Raw genomic sequence first — 12,628 nt, 5'->3', positions numbered from 1 at the left:
TTTTTTTAAATGAATTACAACATTGTGTCATTTTATCCCAGACACTTCTATATGAATCTCTAAAAAGTAAAGATATTTTAAAATAGAATATTATAATGAAATTAACAATTCCTTGTTATCATCCAATATCTGGATGGTATTCATATTTCCCCAGTTAGCCCTTAGCTCAGATGTCTTTTGGGATTCCCAGGTGGCTCAATGGTGAAGAATCCACCTGCCAGTGCAGGAGATGAGATGCAGGAGACCCGGGTTTGATCCTGGGTTGGGAAGATCCCCTGGAGGAGGGCATGGCAACCCACTCCAGTATTCTTGCCTGAAGAACCCTATGGACAGAGGAGCCTGGCGGACTACAGTCCATGGGGTTGCAAAGAGTCGGATACGACTGAGCGACTGAGCACATGCACAGGGAGGATCCAATCGAGGTCCACACCTTCTATTTGGTTGTTACTCTCTTAAGTCTTTTTTACTTTTCACATTATTATTATTATTATTTTTACTGTTTACATGGGCTGTGCTGGGTCTTTGCTGTGGTGCATGGGATCAGTAGTTGCAGCCCATGGGCTTAGTTGTAGTATGAGGGATCTTCATTCCCTGACCAGGTCTCTTGGTCTTTAGAATGTCCCACCTTCTGGATTTGTCTGTTAGGTCCCAAGGGTGTCATTTAACTTATTCCTCTAATTCTTATATTTCCCATAAACTGGAAATTAGATGTAAAGGTTTGACTTAAGCATATTTGATAAGTCACCTTTAGGTGACAAAAAATGGGGTATACGTTATCTTTATGTTGGGAGGCATATAATATCTGGTTGTTTCACTGTTAGTGAGTAAATGATGACAGTCTGACCCTTTGATTATATTTTAGCTTTTAAATTTGAAATATTTTCTGTTCAGAATTTTCTCATTTTTATTTTTTGTCAATTTATATTTTATTTATTAATTTTTGGCTGTACTGTGTGGCTTGTGGGATCTTTGTTACCTGACCAGGGATTGAACCTGTGCCCCCTGCATTGGGAGCATGGAGTCTTAATTACTGGACCACCAGGGAAGTCCCCTCTTGATTTTAAAACTAGGTTTTACTCTTGAGATTAGCAAGGAATCTGTGAGGGTTATACTTGGGCTTTATGCAAATATCCTGTTCTCTTTCAACCTTTCATTTAATGGTTTTAGCATCTGTTGATGATACTTGCCTGAATCAATTATTTCATTGATGATGCAAAAAATGATTTTTTATCATTCATCTATATCAATTTGCTATATTTTTTCTTTAAAGAAGAGCTTTTCCTTACCACCTTGAGTCATCTTGTTAACTGCAAGTAGATTTTTATGGCAAAACAGAATGATGCTCACTTTTTTCTCTCTAAATACAATTTCCAAATAAAGACTTGGTGTGATAGCTAACTCCTGTGGTGACAAAGAGATGGCATTTTTTCATTTCTTTTTTCTTTTCTTTGTTTACAAGTTTTTCTTTTTAATTTATTTTTTATTGAAGGATAATTGCTTTACAGAATTTTGTTGTTTTCTGTCAAACCTCAGCATGAACCAGCCATAGGTATACATATATCCCCTTCCTTTTGAACCTCCCTCCCATCTCCTACACCATCCCACCCCTCTGGATTGATACAGATCCCCTGTTTGAGTTTCCTGAGCCATACAACAAATTCCTGCTGGCTATCTATTTTACATATGGTAATGTAAGTTTCCGTGTTACTCTTTCCATACATCTCACGCTCTCCTTCCCTCTTCCCAGGTCCATAAGTCTGTTCTCTATGTCTGTTTCTTCATTGCTGCCCTATAAATAAATTCTTCAGTATCATTTTTCTAGTTTCTGTATATATGTGTTAGAATATGATATTTCTCTTTCTCCGACTCACTTCATTCTATAATAGGTTCTAGGTTCATCCACCTCATCAGAACTGACTCAAATGTGTTCCGTTTTTTGGCTGAGTAATATTCCATTGTGTATATGTACCACAACTTCTTTATCCATTCATCTGTCAATGGGCATCTAGATTGCTTCCATGTTCCAGCTATTGTAAATAGTACTACAATGAAAAATGGGATGCATGTGTCTTTTTCAATTTTGGTTTCCTCAGGGTATATGCCTAAGAGTGGGATATCTGGGTCATACGGTGGTTTTATTCCTAGTTTTTAAAGAATCTCCATACTGTCTTTTGTAGTGGCTGTATCAGTTTACAAATTCCCACCAATAGTGCAAGAACGTTCCCTTTTCTCCACTCGCTTTCCAGCATTTATTGTTTGTAGCATTTTTGATGATGGCCATTCTGACCAGTGTGAGGTGATATCTCATTGAAGTTTCGATTTGCATCTCTCTAGTGATGAGCGCTGTTGAGCATCTTTTCACGTGTTTGTTAGCCATCTGTGTGTCTTCTTTGGAGAAATGTCTGTTTAGGTCTTTTTCCCACTTTTTGATTGGGTTGTTTTTCTGGCATTGAGTTGTACGAGCTGCTTGTATATTTTGGAAATGGATCCTTTGTCAGTTGTTTCATTTGCTATTATTTTCTCCTATTCTGACAGTTGTCTTTTCACCTTGCTTATAGTTTCCTTTGCTGTGCAAAAGCTTTTAAGTTTAATCAGGTCCCCCTTGTTTACTTTTGTTTTTATTTCTGTTACTCTAGGAGGTGTGTCATAGAGAATCTTGCTTTGATTTATGTCATCGAGTATTCTGCCTATGCTTTCCTCTAAAAGCTTTATAGTTTCTGGTCTTATGTTTAGGTCTTTAATCCATTTTGAGTTCATCTTTGTGTATGGTGTTAGGAAGTGTTCTAATTTCATTCTTTAACATGTAGCTGTTGAGTTTTCCCAGCACCATTTATTGAAGAGGCTCTCTTTGCCCCATTGTAGAGTCTTCCCTCCTTTGTCAAAACTAAGGTTCCCATAGGTGCATGGGTTTATTTCTCGGCTTATTATCTTGTCTATATTTCTGTTTTTGTGCCAGTATCATACTGTCTTGATGACTGTAGCTTTGTAGTATAATCTGAAGTCAGGAAGCTTGATTCCTCCAGCTCCATTCTTCTTTCTCAAGACTGCTTTGGCTATTCGGGGCCTTTTGTGTTTCCATATGAATTGTGAAATTTTTTGTTCTAGTTCTGTGAAAAATGCCATTGGTAATTTGATAGGGGTTGCATTGAATCTGTAGACTGTATGTGGTAGCACAGTCATTTTCACAATATTGATTTTTTCTTACCCAGGAACATGGAATATCTCTCCATCTGTTTATGTCATCTTTGATTTCCTTCATTAGTGTCTTATAATTTTCTGTGTCCTTTTGTCTCCTTAGGTAAGTTTATTCCTAGATATTTAATTCTTTTTGTTGCAATGGTGAATGGGATTGACTCCTTAATTTCTCTTCCTGATTTTTCATTGTTAGTATATAGAATTGCTAGTGATTTCTGTGTATTGATTTTGTATCCTGCAACTTTGCTAAATTCACTGATTAGCTCTAGTAATTTTCTGATATTATCTTTAGGGTTTTCTGTGTAGAGTATCATGCCATCTGCAAACAGTGAGAGCTTTACTTCTTTTTCTCCAATCTGGATTTCTTTTATTTCTGTTTTCTTCTCTGATTGCTGTAGCTAGGACTTCCAGAACTATGTTAAATAATAGTGGGGAAAGTGGACACCCTTGTCTTGTTCTTGATCTTAGGGGGAATGCTTTCAGATTTTTACCATTGAGAATAATGTTTGCTATAGGCTTATAATATATGGCCTGTACTATGTTGAGGTAGGTTCCTTCTATGCCCATTTTTTGAAGAGTTTTAATCATAAATGGGTGCTGAATTTTGTCAAAGGCTTTTTCTGCATCTATTGAGATTATCATATGGTTTTTATCTTTCAATTTGTTAATATGGTGTATCATTGATTGATTTGCCTATACTGAAGAATCCTTGCATTCCTGGAATAAACCCAGCTTGATCATGGTATATGAGCTTTTTGACGTGTTGCTGAATTCTGTTTGCTAAAATTTTGTTGAGGATTTTTGGATCTATGTTCATCAGTGATATTGGCCTGCAGTTTTCTTTTTTAGTGTTGTCTTTGTCTAGTTTTGGTATTAGGGTGATGGTGGCCTCATAGAATGAGTTTGGAAGTGTTCCTCCCTCTGCAGTTTTTTGAAAGAGTTTTAGAAGGATAGGCATTAGCTCTTCTCTAAATATTGGCTAGAATTCTCCTGTGAAGCCCTCTGGTCCTGGGCTTTTGTATTTTGAGAGATTTTGATCACAGCTTCAGTTTCAGTGCTTGTAATTGGGTTGTTCATAGTTTCTATTTCTTCCTGGTTCAGTCTTGGAAGATTGAACTTTTCTAAGCATCTGTCCATTTCTTCCAGGTTATCCATTTTATTGCCATATAGTCATTCATAATAGTCTCTTATAATCCTTTGTATTTCTGCATTGTCTGTTGTAACCTCTCCTTTTTTATTTCTAATTTTGTTGATTTGATTCTTCTCTCTTTTTCTTGATGAGCCTGACTAAAGGCTTATCAATTTTGTTTATCTTCTCAAAGAACCAGCATTTAGTTTTATTGATCTTTATTATTGTTTCTGATTTCGGTGTTGACCATCTGGTGATGTCCATGTATAGAGTCTTCTCTTGTGTTGTTGGAAGAGGGTGTTTGTTATGACCAGTGCATTTTCTTGGCAAAACTCTATTAGTCTTTGCCCTGCTTCATTCCGTATTCCAAGGCCAAATTTGCCTGTTACTCCAGGTGTTTCTTGACTTCCTACTTTTGCATTCCAGTCCCCTATAATGAAAAGGACATCTTTTTTGGGTGTTAGTTCTAAAAGGTCTTGTAGGTCTTCATAGAACCGTTCAACTTCAGCTTCTTCAGCGTTACTGGTTGGGGCATAGACTTGGATTACTGTTATATTGAATGGTTTGCCTTGGAAATGAACAGAGATCATTCTGTCGTTTTTGAGATTGCATCCAAGTACTGCATTTCAGACTCTTTTGTTGACCATGATGGCCACTCCATTCTTCTGAGGGATTCCTGCCCGCAGTAGTAGATATAATGGTCATCTGAGTTAAATTCACCCATTCCAGTCCTTTTGAGTTCGCTGATTCCTAGAATGTCGACATTCACTCTTGCCATCTCTTGTTTGACCACTTCCAATTTGCCTTGATTCATGGACCTGACATTCCAGGTTCCTATGCAATATTGCTCTTTACAGCATCAGACCTTGCTTCTATCACCAGTCACATCCACAGCTGGGTATTGTTTTTCCTTTGGCTCTATCCCTTCATTCTTTCTGGAGTTATTTCTCCACTGATCTCCAGTAGCATATTGGGCACCTACTGACCTGGGGGAGTTTCTCTTTCAGTATCCTATCATTTTGCCTTTTCATACTGTTCATGGGGTTCTCAAGGCAAGAATACTGAAGTGGTTTGCCATTCCCTTCTCCAGTGGACCACATTCTGTCAGATCTCTCCACCATGACCTGCCCATCTTGGGTTGCCCCACGGGCATGGCTTAGTTTCATTGAGTTAGACAAGGCTGTGGTCCTAGTGTGATTAGATTGACTAGTTTTCTGTGATTATGGTTTCAGTGTGTTTGCCCTCTGATACCCTCTTGCAACACCTACCGTCTTACTTGGGTTTCTCTTACCTTGGGCGTGGGGTATCTCTTCATGGCTGCTCCAGCAAAGCACAGCCATTGCTCCTTACCTTGGACAAGGGGTATCTCCTCACCGCCACCCTTCCTGACCTTCAGTGTGGGATAGCTCCTCTAGGCCCTCCTGTGCCCGTGCATCCACCACTCCTTGGACGTGGGGTAGCTCCTCCTGCCCATCGCCCCTGGCCTCAGGCTTGGGGCATGGGATATCTCCTCCCGGCTGCCACCCCTGACCTCGGACGTGGGGTAACTCCTCTCAGATTGATTATATTCTTTGCAGCCAAAGATGGAGAAGCTCTATACAGTCAGCAAAAACAAGACCAGGAGCTGACTGTGGCTCAGACCATGAACTCCTTATTGCCAAATTCAGACTTAAATTGAAGAAAGTAGGGAAAACCACTAGACCATTCAGGTATGACCTAAATCAAATCCCTTATGGCTATACAGTGGAAGTGAGAAATAGATTTAAGGGCCTAGATCTGATAGATAGAGTGCCTGATGAACTATGGAATGAGGTTTGTGACATTGTACAGGAGACAGGGATCAAGACCATGCCCATGGAAAAGAAATGCAAAAAAGCAAAATGGCTGTCTGGGGAGGCCTTACAAATAGCTGTGAAAAGAAGAGAAGCAAAAAGCAAAGGAGAAAAGGAAAGATATAAACATCTGAATGCAGAGTTCCAAAGAATAGCAAGAAGAGATAAGAAAGCCTTCTTCAGCGATCAATGCAAAGAAATAGAGCAAAACAACAGAATGGGAAAGACTAAGGATCTCTTCAAGAAAATTAGAGATACCAAGGGAACATTTCATGCAAAGATGGGCCCGATAAAGGACGGAAATGGTATGGACCTAACAGAAGCAGAAGATATTAAGAAGAGATGGCAAGAATACATAGAAGAACCGTACAAAAAAGATCTTCACGACCCAGATAATCACGATGGTGTGATCACTGACTTAGAGCCAGACATCCTGGAATGTGAAGTCAAATGGGCCTTAGAAAGCATCACTACGAACAAAGCTAGTGGAGGTGATGGAATTCCAGTTGAGCTATTCCAAATCCTGAAAGGTGATGCTGTGAAAGTGCTGCACTCAATATGCCAGCAAATTTGGAAAACTCAGCAGTGGCCACAGGACTGGAAAAGGTCAGTTTTCATTCTGATCCCCAAGAAAGGCAATGCCAAAGAATGCTCAAACTACCGCACAATTGCACTCATCACACACTAGTAAAGTAATGCTCAAAATTCTCCAAGCCAGGCTTCAGCAATATGTGAACCGTGAACTTCCAGATGTTCAAGCTGGTTTTAGAAAAGGGAGAGGAACCAGAGATCAAATTGCCAACATCCACTGGATCATGGAAAAAGCAAGAGAGTTCCAGAAAAACATCTATTTCTGCTTTATTGACTATGCCAAAGCCTTTGACTGTGTGGATCACAATAAACTGTGGGAAATTCTGAAAGAGATGGGAATACTAGACCACCTGATTTGCCTCTTGAGAAATTTGTATGCAGGTCAGGAAGCAACAGTTAGAACTGGACATGGAACAACAGACTGGTTCCAAATAGGAAAAGGAGTTCATCAAGGCTGTATATTGTCACCCTGTTTATTTAACTTATATGCAGAGTACATCATGAGAAACGCTGGACTGGAAGAAACACAAACTGGAATCAAGATTGCCGGGAGAAATATCAATAACCTCAGATATGCAGATGACACCACCCTTATGGCAGAAAGTGAAGAGGAACTCAAAAGCCTCTTGATGAAAGTGAAAAAGGAGAGTGAAAAAGTTGGCTTAAAGCTCAACATTCAGAAAATGAAGATCATGGCATCTGGTCCCACCACTTCATGGGAAATAGATGGGGAAACAGTGGAAACAGTGTCAGACTTTATTTTTCTGGGCTCCAAAATCACTACAGATGGTGACTGAGGCCATGAAGTTAAAAGACGCTTACTCCTTGGAAGGAAAGTTATGACCAACCTAGATAGCATATTCAAAAGCAGAGACATTACTTTGCCAACAAAGGTCTGTCTAGTCAAGGCTATGGTTTTTCCTGTGGTCATGTATGGATGTGAGAGTTGGACTGTGAAGAAGGCTGAGCACTGAAGAATTGATGCTTTTGAACTGTGGTGTTGGAGAAGACTCTTGAGAGTCCCTTGGACTGCAAGGAGATCCAACCAGTCCATTCTGAAGGAGATCAGCCCTGGGATTTCTTAGGAAGGAATGATGCTAAAGCTGAAACTCCAGTACTTTGGCCACCTCATGTGAAGAGTTGACTCATTGGAAAAGACTCTGATGCTGGGAGGGATTGGGGGCAGGAGGAGAAGGGGACGACAGAGGATGAGATGGCTGGATGGCATCACTGACTCGATGGTCGTGAGTCTGAATGAACTCCGGGAGTTGGTGATGGACAGGGAAGCCTGGCGTGCTGCGATTCATGGGGTCGCAAAGAGTTGGACACGACTGAGCAACTGATCTGATCTGATTATTGTTTCTTTCATTTCTTTTTCATTTATTTCTGCTTGGATCTTTATGATTTACTCCCTTCTACTAATTTTGGAGGTTTTTTTGGTTCTTCTTTTTCCAGTTGTTTTAGGTGTCAAGTTAGGTTGTCTATTCAATGTTTTTCTTGTTTGTTGAGGTAAGATTGTATTGCTATAAACTTCCCTCTTAGAACTGCTTTTGCTGTATCCCATAGATTTTGAGTTGTCATGTTTTCATTGAAATTTTTGATTTCCCTTTTGATTTCTTCAGTAACTTGTTGATTATTTAGAAACATGTTGTTTAATCTCCACATGTTTGTGTTTCTTACAGTTTTTTTTTTCTTGTAATTGATATCTAGTCTTATAACATTGTGGTCGGAGAAGATGCTTGATATGATTTTGATTTTCTTAAATTTACTGAGGTTTGATTTGTGACCCAAGATGTGGTCTATCCTGGAGAATGTTCCATGTGCACTTGAGAAGAAGGTGTATTCTTCTACATTTAGATGAAATGTCCTGAAGATATCAATGAGATCCATCTCATCTAATGTATTATTTAAGACTTGTGTTTCCTTATTAATTTTCTGTTTTGATGATTTGACCATTGGTGTGAGTGGGGTGTTAAAGTCTCCTACTATTATTGTGTTACTGTCAATTTCTCCTTTTACGTCAGTTAGTGTTTGTCTTGTGTGTTGAGGTGCTCCTATGTTGAGTGCATAGATATTTACAATTGCTAGGTCTTCCTCTTGGATTGATCCCTTGATCTTTATGTAGTGTCTTTCCTTATCTCTTGTAATCTTCTTTATTTTAAGGTCTATTTTGTCAGATATGAGGATTGCTACTCCAGCTTTCTTTTGCTTTCCATTTGCATGGAATATATTTTTCCATCCTCTTACTTTCAGTCTATCTGTGTCTTGAGGTCTGAAGTGGGTTTCCTGTAGACAGCATATATATGGGTCTTGTTTTTGTATCCATTCAGCTAGTCTGTGTCCTTTGGTTGGAGCATTTAATTATTTACATTTAAAGAAATTATTGATATATATTTTCTTATTGCCATTTTTAAATTGTTTGGGGTTGATTTTGTAGATCTCCTTTCTTCTTTTGTATTTCTTGACTATATAAGTCCCTTTAACATTTGTTGGAAAGCTGGTTTGGTGGTACTGAATTCTCTTAACTTTCGCTTGTTTGAAAAGCTTTATATTTCTCCATCAATTTTGAATGAGATCCTTGCCAGGTACAGTAATCTTGGTTGTATATTTTTCCCTTTCAATACTTTAAATGTATTCTGCCATTCCTTTCTGGCTTGCAGTTTCTGCTGAAAGATCAGGTGTTAAGCATATGGGGTTTCCCTTGTATGTTACTTGTTGCTTTTAATATTCTTTCTTTGTGTTTAGTCTTTGTTAGTTTGATTAATATGTGTCTTGGTGTGTTTCTCTTTGGGCTTATCCTGTATGGGACTCTTTTGTGCCTCTTGAACTTGATTGACTATTTCCTTTTCCATGTTGGGGAAATTTTCAACTATAATTTCTTTAAAAATTTCCTCATACCCTTTCTTTTTCTCTTCTTCTTCTGGGACCCCTATAACTAAAATGTTGGTGTGTTTGATATTGTCCCAGAGGTCTCTCAGACTGTCTCCAGTTCTTTTCATTCTTTTTACTTTATTCTGCTCTTCAGAAGTTATTTCCACCATTTTATCTTCCAGCTCACTGATTCGTTCTTTTGCTTCAGATATTCTGCTATTGATTCCTTCTGCTACTGCTGCTGCTGCTAAGTCGCTTCAGTCGTGTTCGACTCTGTGCGAACCCAGAGATGGAAGCCCACCAGGCTCCCCCGTCCCTGGGGTTCTCCAGGCAAGAACACTGGAGTGGGTTGCCATTTCCTTCTCCAACGCATGAAAGTGAAAAGTGAAAGTGAAGTCGCTCAGTCATGTCTGACTCTTAGCGACCCCATGGATTGCAGCCCACCAGGCTCCTCCGTCCATGGGATTTTCCAGGCAAGAGTACTGGAGTGGGGTGCCATTTCCTTCTCCCTTTAATTCTTCTAGGTCTTTGTTGACTGAGTCTTGCATTTTCTCCATTTTGTTTTCAAGGTTTTTAATCATCTTTACTATCATTAGTCTGAATTCTTTTTCAGGTAGTTTGCCTATTTCTTCTTCATTTATTTGGACTTCTGTGTTTCTAGTTTGTTCCTTCATTTGTGTAGTATTTCTCTGCCTTTTCATTATTATTTTTTTAACTTATTGTGTTTGAGGTCTCCTTTTCCCAGGATTCAAGATTGAATTCCTTCTTCCTTTTGGTTTCTGCCCTCCTATGGTTGGTCTAGTGATTTGTGTAAGCTTTGAATAGGGTGTGTTTTGTGCTGAGTTTTTGTTTGTTTGTTTTTCCTCTGATGGGCAAGGCTGAGTGAGGTGGTAATCCTGTCTGCTGATGATTTGGTTTGTATTTTTGTTTTGTTTGTTGTTTAGATGAGCTGTCCTGCACATGGTGCTACTGGTGGTAGGGGGATGCAGGTCTTGTTTTCAAGTGGTTTCCTTTGTGTGAGTTCTGACCATCTGATACTCCCTAGGGTTAGTTCTCTGGTAGTCTAGGGTCTTGGAGTCACTGCTCACATTCCAGAGGCTCAGGGCTTGATCTCTCTGCATCTAAGAGAAGATGAGGGAAAGCTGAAGTGAGTTAGAAGCTGTTTTCTGATGGAAGATGAGGAAAACCTGCGGTGACTTAGAGCTCCTGGAAGCCCTCTGTGGGGCAGCCATTTGGTTCCGGGACTGGAAGGAAAACAGCAGCAGCCACTTTTACAAGTTTTAACTTACTGTGTCTTCCTGGTGAATTGAAGCTTTTATGATTGTGTAGTGACTTTCTTTATCCTTAAGTATTTTTTCCTTTTTTGTCCTAAATCCCTATTTTAAAAGAATATTTAGCTTCTCCAACTTAAATGTTGTTATGTGCTTGCTTTCTGTACTTTTTTTCATCTTCTTGGTTTTAACAGTCTGTAACCTAACATTCTGGTGTGTCTCTTATAGATAACATGTAGCTTAATTTTACATTTTTATCCATTTTGCCTATCTCTATGTATTAGTTGATGAATTTAACATTTATTGTAATTATTGATATTTTATCCTATCTTTGTATATTTTACTTCATTTTCTATACTTTTTTTAGTTTTAGGTCTCATCCTTCTTTTGAGATTGCTTGATATTTAGTTTGTTTTTCCTTAATCTATTTCTTGTTTGTATTGTTTTGAAGTTAAAAATTTTATTTCCATTCTTTTGGTGGTTACTCTTTTGACCACTTAGAATATGTATGGCCCTATATTTTGGCAGTGTGTAGCATGAACTCTGGAGTGAGAATGCTTATGTTCAACTTGCCAGTATGCAACCTCAGGCAAGGTACTTACTCTGATTATGCTTAGTTTTCTTATCCATAAAATGGGGATAAGAATAGAACCAATTTCATAGGTTTGTGTGAGTATTAAGTGACTACCTACATGATGAAGCCATTAGAGAGTAGTGTCCATCACACAGACATACTCTATCATATATATATGATTATATATATACATTCTATGTCTATATGTATAATAAAATATAATAATTATTATAATTATCTATAATTCTAACATCTAAAGTTCTTGAGGTTTTATTTTTAAACTCTTGGCCAATCTTTGATTGTGAACTTATATTTGGAGGATCTCCCTCTGGAAATCCTGAGGCCCTAAATCTAATGGAGTCTTTCCTCCTCCATTAGATCTGCCACATGGGCTCTACCCCATTCAGTTGTCTCTGTTTTATGTGGGAATCCCAGTTTCAGCTTCCCTGCCTGCAGTGGGTCTGGGGTTAGTTCTGATCTCAGCTTTCATGTAAGTCTTTGTCTGAGGGCAACCCAAGACTTTAGTAAGCCATTGTTCCCAGATCTCCCCCATAGTTTCAGTTCATGATTCTGATGGCTTTGCTTTATTTTTATTTTTTTGGCCTTTGAGGATTTCTATTATTTACTAAGACCCTAAGAAGACGTTAACAAGTATATTTTATCAAGGATTTGACAAACTACAGTGAGAGAGTCCTCAAAACACCTGGGCTCCCTACAGCTGCCAGAAAAGTTCATGGGACTTCTCTGACCATTTTGAGTGCAGGAACTTATTCATGCTAATATCCTCAGATCCCAGCTTGGAGACCATCTCATTTCTGTGCAGGATTGTGCTCAATTGCTCAGTCTTGTCCGACTCTTTGTGGCCCCATGAACTGTAGCCCACCAGGCTCCTCTGCCCATGGGATTTTCCAGGCAAGAATACTGGAGTGGGGTGCCATTTCCTATTCCAGGGGATCTTCCAGACCCAGGGATCGAACCTGTATTTCCTGCATGGGCAGGTGGATTCTTTACTACTAGTACCACCAGGGAAGCAGGTGATAAATGACTGTTTAAAACTGAATGACAGGGACTTCCCTGGTGGTCCAGTGGTTAAGACTCTGCACTTCCGTGCAGGGTTGCACCTGGAGTTCTTAAGGAAGATGTTAGGACCTAGAGTTGCAATACC

At 39.1% G+C, this 12,628-nt stretch overlaps 1 long non-coding RNA gene across 1 annotated transcript in view; it reads left to right on the top strand.

The window, feature by feature from the left end:
* The window catches only part of LOC129628759 (uncharacterized), a 28,687-nt gene that overhangs the window by 11,680 nt on the left and 4,379 nt on the right, over positions 1 to 12,628 (top strand). The window lies entirely within an intron of this gene.

This window comes from Bubalus kerabau, chromosome 15 (assembly GCF_029407905.1).
Source record: "Bubalus kerabau isolate K-KA32 ecotype Philippines breed swamp buffalo chromosome 15, PCC_UOA_SB_1v2, whole genome shotgun sequence".
NCBI lineage: Eukaryota > Metazoa > Chordata > Mammalia > Artiodactyla > Bovidae > Bubalus > Bubalus kerabau.
This window is presented reverse-complemented; position numbering and strand designations above follow the sequence as displayed.